The sequence below is a fragment of the Papio anubis genome, chromosome 13 (genome assembly GCF_008728515.1).
Source record: "Papio anubis isolate 15944 chromosome 13, Panubis1.0, whole genome shotgun sequence".
Taxonomy (NCBI): Eukaryota; Metazoa; Chordata; class Mammalia; order Primates; family Cercopithecidae; genus Papio; species Papio anubis.
The window spans coordinates 43,151,868-43,161,251 of NC_044988.1; the positions used below are offsets into that span (position 1 = coordinate 43,151,868).

The 9,384-nt window shown below is 42.0% G+C and overlaps 1 pseudogene; it reads left to right on the forward strand.

Annotated features, from left to right (window-relative positions):
- The first annotated feature begins 1,135 nt into the window (after window positions 1-1,135).
- On the forward strand, window positions 1,136-7,905 carry LOC110741421 (annotated as a pseudogene).
- The last annotated feature ends 1,479 nt before the right edge of the window (window positions 7,906-9,384 follow it).

Consider the following 9,384-nt stretch of genomic DNA (forward strand, 5'->3'; position numbering starts at 1 on the left):
TAACCATCGAAAGTAGGTAAACAAGGCAAGCACCTTCTTTCTAAATGAGTGAGTAGAAAAGCTAATAACAGATAACATTTAAAACATAAGGACCTTAAGAACTTCTTTACCTTCTCTTTTATGAAAGTGTTCAAGAGTGATGATATAATGAATGAGATAATGAGATCTGAAGTGGATAAATTGTAGGAAGGTAAAAAAATGGCTAAAGCATTGTGGAGAAAAAAACTATATATTCTAATTAGTTAAGCCTGGAAGTTGGCATTTAAGGGAAGCTAACGAGCTTATAGGGTTATTCATTTGGGTTTTTCATTTTGTTTTATTTTAGATAGATTGCAATTTATAAAATTGTGTGTCTGTCACTCCTACCAAACCATGAGATCCTGGAGAGAAATGAGACACTATAATGAACCAGGGTCTTCAACTAGGCCCAGCCTACAGGATGCATTTAGTGATGATGATGACAAAGACAACAACGATAGCAGTAAAAAAAAAAAAAAAAAAAAAAAAAGGATAGCTAGAGCAACTGGAATAATAACAGTTAACATGTATTCAGCTCTTACTGTGTCCCCAGACACATTTCTAAGAATTGTATATGACATATACGCATATGTATATACATACATCCTCATTTAATCTCATTTAATACTTACATGATCCTCAGTAGAGACAATGTTAGTTTTCCAATACATTTGCAGAATATCTTTTTTTTTTTTTTTTTAGAGACAGAGTCTTTCTCTGCCCACCACACTGAAGTGCAGTGGCGTGATCACAGCTTACTGCAGCCTGGAACTTCTGGACCAATAGATCCTCCCACTTCAACCTCCTAAGTAGCTGAGACTACAGGCATGCACCACCATGCCTGGCTAATTTATTATTTTTTGTTTCATTTTGTTTGAGACAGGGCCTCGCTCTGTGGCCCAGGCTGGAGTGCAGTGGTGTGATCTTGGCTCACTGCAACCTCCACCTCCCGGTCTCAAGTGATCATCCCACCTCAGCCTCCTGAGCAGCTGGAGCTACAAGTGCACCACCATGCTTGCTAATTTTTCTATTTCCAGTAGAGACACGGTTTTGCCATGTTGCCCAGGTTGTTCTCAAACTCCTGGGTTCCAGCAATCTGCCCCACTCAGCCTCCCAAAGTATTGCAAACTGCTGGGATTACAGGTGTGAGCCACCACAGCCAGCCTCTTTTTGTTCTTAATAATTCATAATTCCTTGTCAGTCCACCCTTCAAAGAGCCATAGCTGTCTAACTCAGATTACAGAAAGTCAGATGGGACAGAAGACTGTGGCTCAAAGAGGATATCCCTGCCAGAGAAAAAGAAAAAGCTAGTCTGTTCATTCCTGAAGACTGTGAAGCCAAAACTTCAATGGGGGGCTATCCATGAATAGAGGGATTGTGTGCAATTTTACTTCTCTCTTGTGTACTTACTTATATATTCCTATATTAAACAAGGAACATGCATTACTTCTAAAATAAGTAAAGAAAGACATTAAGGAGCCACTTTTTTAAGAGAATGATATGCTACAGTCCATGAAATGAATTCCAATCAACAATAAAATATTTAATGCTCGGACACATTACAATCAGTATTACAAAGGAAAAACAAGAAGCAATGTCATTATGAACATTGAGTGTCATTTGAGATTTCTGTCTACTTTGAGGCCTGAATGCTTTGAGCCCTGAAAATAATAATAAAAGTAATTTTGAGAAAGTAAAGCAGGAGCTCTCTTGAAAGGTTAAGAAAGCTGGGATGAAAGAATAAAAGAGGGACAACTTACCAACAAGTTCAAATTGTCATAAAAATGATATTGACCAGCTGTTCATCACCTCCATTTAGGACAAAACAAGACAAACATGTATCACATTGCAGTGAGTTTGTTGTTCAACAGTAAAACAACCTTCCCTAAGATAAATGTGATAGATACTGAAATTCATAGCTCTATATCCCTGTAAATACTTTAATATACATGGGCAACTCTTGAGGGTCTGCATATACAGTTTTGCACAGAAGCTAGACAAGTTACATTTTTGCAAGTCTAACGTCACTCTAATCCAATGGATTTAAACTATTTGAATTGTGATGAGAGGCCTTCATGTAGTGCTGTATACAAAACAAAGTTTCTCCTGTTGTATTTAAGTTAACTCAACTGTAAGCACACTAACACCCAACTTGTGAAACAGTGGACCAAAATTTAGGCTTCTTCAGAATATTCTCCAAAAGAAACTTTGCAGCAGAAAGATTTTAGAATAATATTGGACCTCTACTTAGGTTCTCTCTCTTGCTAAACTATAATGAGAACTGGAATTACAATTGAACATGATGGACTCATTCAACTTGAACCCATTAAATTGATGATGCCAAAACTGTGGTATTCTGGTTCCTTGGGGAGTGAAGGGGGTGTAAATTAAAAGAACATCTATGTTTCTGTACCAATAAACTCTATAAATCTAGTTTCCTGTGTTTCATATTTATATTTAATATTTATGCAATGATTATTCATTAAACATATCACAATAGGCCAAATATTTATGTGATACTTTACAGCACTCAAACTTTTCTATCTGTGCCCTTATCTGATCCTTGCAACAACACTAAGCAGGCTCCAAATTTTATCTTTTTAATGATTCTGGAACTAAGGTTCGGAAAAGTTAAGTGATTGGCTCATGTTTACTCAGCTAGTAAGCATTAAAGACTAAAACTGGGGTCGTATGACTAATCCTTCAAGTCTCTTTCTGTTTCACCATTCTTCTCTACATTGTCCATTCTTTAGAATTTCACAGTATAGTTGGTGACACGCAGTTAAAATGGTAAAGAGTATTAATATGAAAATAACCCCATAAGGCAATGCAAAATTCACAGGAACCCAATAATCAAAGAGCGAGATTGTGGCATAAGTTACAAGGGCTGCTAGAATTTAGACAACCAAAAAATCATGGTGACCAGAGGAGGCAAAAATTGATTAAGGAAATGACTCCAGATGCTAAAATATGGATAAAGTTTTTTAGACTAAGAAGGGAAGGAAAAACATTTCAGTTAAAGGGAATGGCAGAAGCACTGGGAACCTCAGTGGTAGCTTCAGAGGACCATGAAGAGATTAGCTGCAGTGCAGGGTACACAAAGAGTCAGGAGGATGTATGGCAGGATCTGGGAGAACCTTGAATCGGGTAGAATTAATATTGACTAAATATCATTTTACTCGAGGCACTTTATAAGTCTGACATCATCTATTTCTGAAATGCCCTCAGGGTAATTACCAACCCTATTTTCCAGATGAGGAAATTGATATTTCAGTCATATTAAGTGGTTTGTCCAAAATCCTGTAGCTACTAGTGTGAATTACCAAAAAATGGCCACAATTTCCTGTCCTAGAAAGCATTCCCCTTTTCAATATGTCTTTGCCTCTTCTCCCAAACAGAAATGTAGACTATTTCTCCAACCCTTGCCTCAGGACTGGACTTGTGATAGAAATGTATCAGAAGCAGCATGGTTGCCAAAGCTAGGACCTAAGACACCTTGCAACATAGGTTTTTGTCAACTGGGAATGCAGCAGCCCTGTGAGCACAAAGCAGCTGGCCTAGACTCCTGGAGGATGAGAGGCCACGTGAAGGAGAACCTCAGTGCCGCAGCCAAGAGCCAGCAGATACTGCATGAGATGAGTGGGACTTACATCCATCTGGGATTTTCCAGTTGACCCTCCCTCCAGCTAATTACAGCTGCATGAGTAAGACTGGGTGAGACTGGCAGAGGAACCCAACCAACACCCAGGATCATGAGAAGTGATCATTCTTATTTTCAGGTATTTCTAAACTTGATTCTTTCTATCATATGATGCCACTAATGAAATTGAAAATTTTCCAGTTATTAATTGGGAGCTATTTTAAATATTTGAGCTAGAGAAAGAAATGAAGAGAATACTATTCTAAACAATGAAGTTGGCATTCTAAACTTGCAGAGAAGAAAGCTGAGGTACTTAGTAATTATAACAACTTGGGTTCTAGTTACTGAGTATCATAAAGGTTGTTTGAATTGAGAAGGCAACTTGCCCGCCTACTAATTTCTCTCTCTCTTTCTTAGTAATAAAAACCTCGTTGGGAGGAAGTGGCGCTGTCCATCCGCGCAACTCTAGTTGGCTCCCCAACATGGAGCCATGGGAGGCCTTGGGAAGAAGAAGTATGAACGAGGCTCAGCCACCAACTACATCATCCAGAACAAAGCCCGTAAGAAGCTCCAGCCAAGCCCGGCTGACTTCAGGCGGCTGTGCATTCTGAAGGGCATTTATCCCCATGAACCCAAACACAAGAAGAAGGTTAACAAGCGTTCTATATCGGCCCGAACTTTTTACCTTATCAAAGACATCAGGTTTCTCCTCTATGAAGCCATCATCAAGTTCCAGGAATACAAGGTGTTAGTCCGGAAGCTCCAGAAGGCCTATGGGAAGAGCAAGTGGAAACACTGTAGAGCATCTAAAGGACAATAAGCCCAACTACAAACTTGACCACATCATCAAGGAATGGTACCCCACGTTCATCGATGCCCTGCAGGACCTAGATAATGCCTTCTCCCTGTGCTTCCTCTTTTCCACCTTCCCACAGACTGGCAAGGGCCACGTGCAGACCATTCACCAGGGAGTTCATGCACTACTTCATGGCTGCTCGTGCCCTGCCACAAGGTCTTTCTGTCCATCAAAGGCATTCACTACCAGGTCAAGGTCCTGGGACAGTACCACTTATGCCTTCTCCCATGACCACCCAACAGACATGGACTACAGGGTCATGGCCACCTTCACCGAGTTCTAGGCCACCCTGCTGGGCTTTGTCAACTTCCACCTCTACCAGTGGCTCAACCTCCACCACCCACTAAAGCTCAAGGGTCAGGCCCAAAGAGAGGCAAAGGCCATTGAGGGCACCCATGTGTTGGACTTAGCTCCATGGAGAAATTGGCAGCCCTCAGTGCCAGCCTGGTCTGCATGGTGGTGCCTGCCACAGAGAAGGAGCCCGAGGTGGATGAGTTTCCCGCCAATGGGGAGACATCAGCGCAGGAGAAGACCACAGGAAGGAGCTGGAGGCACAGGAGAAGCACAAGAAGCTTTCTGAGGGCCTAAAGTTCTTCCTGAACCTAGAGGTGCCCCGAGAGGACCTGGCCTTTGTCATCAGGACTTTTTTGGGGGAAGTGTCCTGGGACAAGTCTTTGTGCATTGGGGCCACCTATGACGTCACGAACTCTCGCATCACCCACCAGATTGTCGACCACCCTGGGCAGCAGACCTCCATCATTGGCAGGTGCTACCTACAGCCCTAGTGGGTGTTTGACTTGGTAAACGCTAGGCTTCTCCTCCCCGTGGCAGAGTACTTCCCTGGGGTGCAGCTGCCCCCACACCTTTCACCTTTTGTGACCGAGAAGGAAGGAGATTACATCCCACCTGAAAAGCTGAGGCTGCTGGCTTTGCAGCGGGGAGGGAACCCACGAATCCTGAATGCATCGGAAGAGAAGGAGGAAGAGGAAGACGACAACAAAGCTTATGGTGATAAAGGGGGAGAAAATGAAGAGGAGGAGGAGGAGGAAGATGCAGAGGCTGTTTCAAAAAAGGAGGAAGAGGCCCAGCTGGCAGCCCTGGAGGAGCAGAGAATGAAGGGGAAGACAGGCACCTTGAAGTTGGAGGATGAGCAGCGGCTAGCCCAGGAAGAGGAGAGGGAAGCCAAATGCCTGGCCATTATGATGATGAAGAAGCGGGAGAAGTACCTGTACCAGAAGATCATGTTTGGCAAGAGGTGAAAAACCAAGAAGCCAACAAGCTGGTGGAGAAGCGGAAAGCCCACAATGAGGTGGTGAGGTCTGAGAAGAAGGCCAAGAAGCCAAGGCTGGAGTGAGTGCCGGTGGCCCCTCACAGGACAAAGGCCAGCTCCTAGCAGCTGGACGTGGCAGAGGCAGGCCAGAGGACCTAAGTGTGATGGACACAGTCGCTCTTCTCGTCCTCCTTTCTCTAGTCAGTGATACACTCACTGTAAAAAGAGGACCCCTCATGCTCTCTGGCTGGGCTGGTAGACAGCCCTGGCCTCCCTTGGGTGGAGCTGCCCTGCTGGTGCCTAGGCAGAGAAGAGGCCTCTGTGCCCAGACTGATTCTGTGCTCCCAGGAGCCAGTGACAGGAGGGGCAGGGACCCATCCAACCCCTTACCTGCTGCCTCCATTCACCCTGGCTTTCCACAGCCCCCTCCCACACAGTTGGACCTATGCTTCTCAGGGTGCTGTGACAGAGTGAGGGTGGAGGGAGCATTTGTTATTAAATGACTGGACTTTGGTGGCAAAAAAAAAAAGAAAAAAAAATGCAACATTTTCTGATGACATGGGCCATCAGGAATAAAAGCTACATTTCCAGACCTCCTTTATAGATAGTAATAGCCATAAGACTAAGTTCTGGCAATTAAATTATAGCAACAGTGTTAGGAGCAGTTTTGCATCTCTTTTCCTTGTACTTTCATAGCACTTCTGGCCTGGAATACAGATATAAAGGCACATCCTCTGCCTCCATCCTGGATCAGGAAGATAAGGACCACACATTAGATATGGTAGTGTTGAAAGATGCCTGCATCCCTGATGACGCCATGGTGCCACCATGCCAATCATTCTACCTTTGCATTATTTTCATGAAAAAGTGAACTATAATATTATCTTGATGAAGCTACCATAATTTTGGAGTTTTTGTCACATTCAACTCAGCTAATAAATTAATAATTGGTGCAGGAAAATTCTGGGAAGGAAGCATCAGAGGATTTGGTTCTCCCCAGGTACAAGAGACAAAGATGATGTCCAAAAATGAAATGGGTTTTTAGCCTCAATAATTCAAGACACTATAGTATTTTCCCTTTTCTGTATTCAGTTCCCACTCCTCCCCCTAGCCAACCAACACATCAGGGAGTCTTTGAATCATGGGAATTTATGCAGTCTTCTCATTCTGTAGTTTGAAGCCCATGAGTACCAAGTCACACTAGTTGCCCATTCCAAAATGCAGCCAGGTAGGAAGATGTTCACAGTATGAGTAGGATGGCCATAAAAAAAGACTGACCAAGATCAACACTCCAATCCTCCTCTTACTTGGAATAAAGCTGCTCTTATCCCAGAAACACTATAAACCTGTACAACTGAAACCTGTACAATGAAAAAATGTCATTTGAAAGACAGAAAGAAATGGTGCTCAAGATGCCTGGTATACATCAGTCAGCAAACAAAAGACACAAAAAACTTCTGCCTTCATGGAACTTAGATTCTGCCAGGGAGAGGCCAAGAATAGAAGAATAAATATAATCAGTAAAGTAAATGATACACGGTATATTAGACAATGATACATTCACTGTAAAAAGAGGAAAAGAGCAACCTGGGAAAAGCAGAAGTGTCCTCAGCAGGTGTTGGGAGGGAGCAATGTTCTTTTCTCAGGATATATATTTCATTAGAAGGTAGGCTAGCTGGAGTATATAAAACTTTCAGGAAAAGAGGTTTGTAAACATCCACAAAAGAGATGAATTTACAGCCGATAATTTTTCAGGAATAATAATGTGTTCAGTCCCTTTGGGTCAGTGAGATAGCCTGAGTGGTTTAATCAAATACGGGTGAGATCCACATATAATGGTTCCCAGTTTAGAAAACTAAGGAGCCCAGTAGAATTAACATTATCAACAGTACTGTTTAATAATTAAAGTCACATAATAACTACAATCAGTTGAACATAGCTCACGTTTATTGAGCTTTAACTACACGCCAAGCACTGTGCAAACTGATTAAGAGAGATGATCTCTCAGAGGAGGTGGTACTTGAGGTAGAGGGAATCCTATTGAAATACTTCTCTTTTTTCTCTTTTTTTGTCTTTTTTTTGTTTTTGTTTTTGTTTTGTTTGTTTGTTTTAGATGGAGTCTCGCTCTGTCACCCAGGCTGGAGTGCGGTGGCATGATCGCGGCTCACTGCAAGCTCCACCTCTTGGGTTCACACCATTGTCCTGCCTCAGCCTCCAGAGTAGTTGGGACTACAGGTGCCTGCCACCATACTCGGCTAATTTTTTGTATTTTTAGTAGAGATGTGGTTTCACCGTGTTAGCCAGGATGGTCTCGATCTCCTGACCTCATGATCTGCCCGCCTCAGCCTCCCAAAGTGCTGGGATTACAGGCGTGAGCCACCGCACCCAGCCTTGAAATGCTTTTTAAAGAAAATAATCAGAAACATGTTCCTAATTGCCACGAAGAAGGTATGACTTGCTCTGTGTGTGAGAGTGTGTGTGTGTGTGTGTGTGTGTATATATGTATAGCCTTGTAAATACTGGGGTACTCTACATGCCCTGAGCACCTGAAAAATTTAGTAAATATTTAGACATCAACTGGTTAAAAATAACATTAACTAAAACTTTTTGAATATGCTATTGAAGTAGGGGATGGGTTATGGTATAAATTTATTGGCTGCTATTTAAATGAAAAGAATTACAATGCATTTAATGTTCATTCTAATCAACTGATGTTAGAAGATTGAATTTCAGACTGTAAATGTGGTGTGCACATTTGTCTCTAAGTGAGACTTTGCGTCCCAGCTGTTGAAACATTTGTGGGAAGGTGAAAGTTTTGTGGACTAATAGATTCCTGCAGTGGGGCACAAGCTTAATGCAGCAAAAGATGTTTTCACTGAAAAGACAAGTCATCTCATCCTTCAGAGAGACACAGTCATTCTGGGTACACTTAGGCAAAACTTATTCTCTCAAGAAGAGTCTGTGGCAGTAGGGAATATATACCACATAAGAAAAAGCAGTTTATCCTTCTGAAACACAGAGGGTAACATAGGAAAGTAAAATTTTGTACAGCTCTCAAGATACTACCTGATGCTGTCAGCTAGTATCTTGAGAGTTGTATAAGAGTTGATGTTTAAAACATCAATTGTTTATGAGAAATTGTTTAATTATCATGAAATGTTATTTTTACGTATGGCAGGAGTAGGCAAGAACAAACAAATGAGATCATTAATAAAATGTAAAATGCTTATTTATTTAGATATTATGCTGAGTTAACCCTACCTTAAATCTTTATAGCATAAATGTAAACCCAAAATTTTAAGTAACTTATAAAAAATTCAAAAAGTTAGTAACTTTCAGAATTAGGATATGATCCCAGGATATCTGACCCTGAAAGCAGTATGTTTAATCAGTGTCCTTGCCAACACACACACACACACACACACACACACACACAGAGAGAGAGAGAAAGAAAGGGGGGGGAAAGAGCGAGGGAGGGGGGAGAGAGAGAGAGAGAAAGCCTTTATGGAACTGACCAGGTTACTCTGTTTCTTTTGAGCTTGTAAGACTCTTGCAGTGAATAACTTTTGGACTGTTCTTTGGATGGGCAGCCTCTGCTCT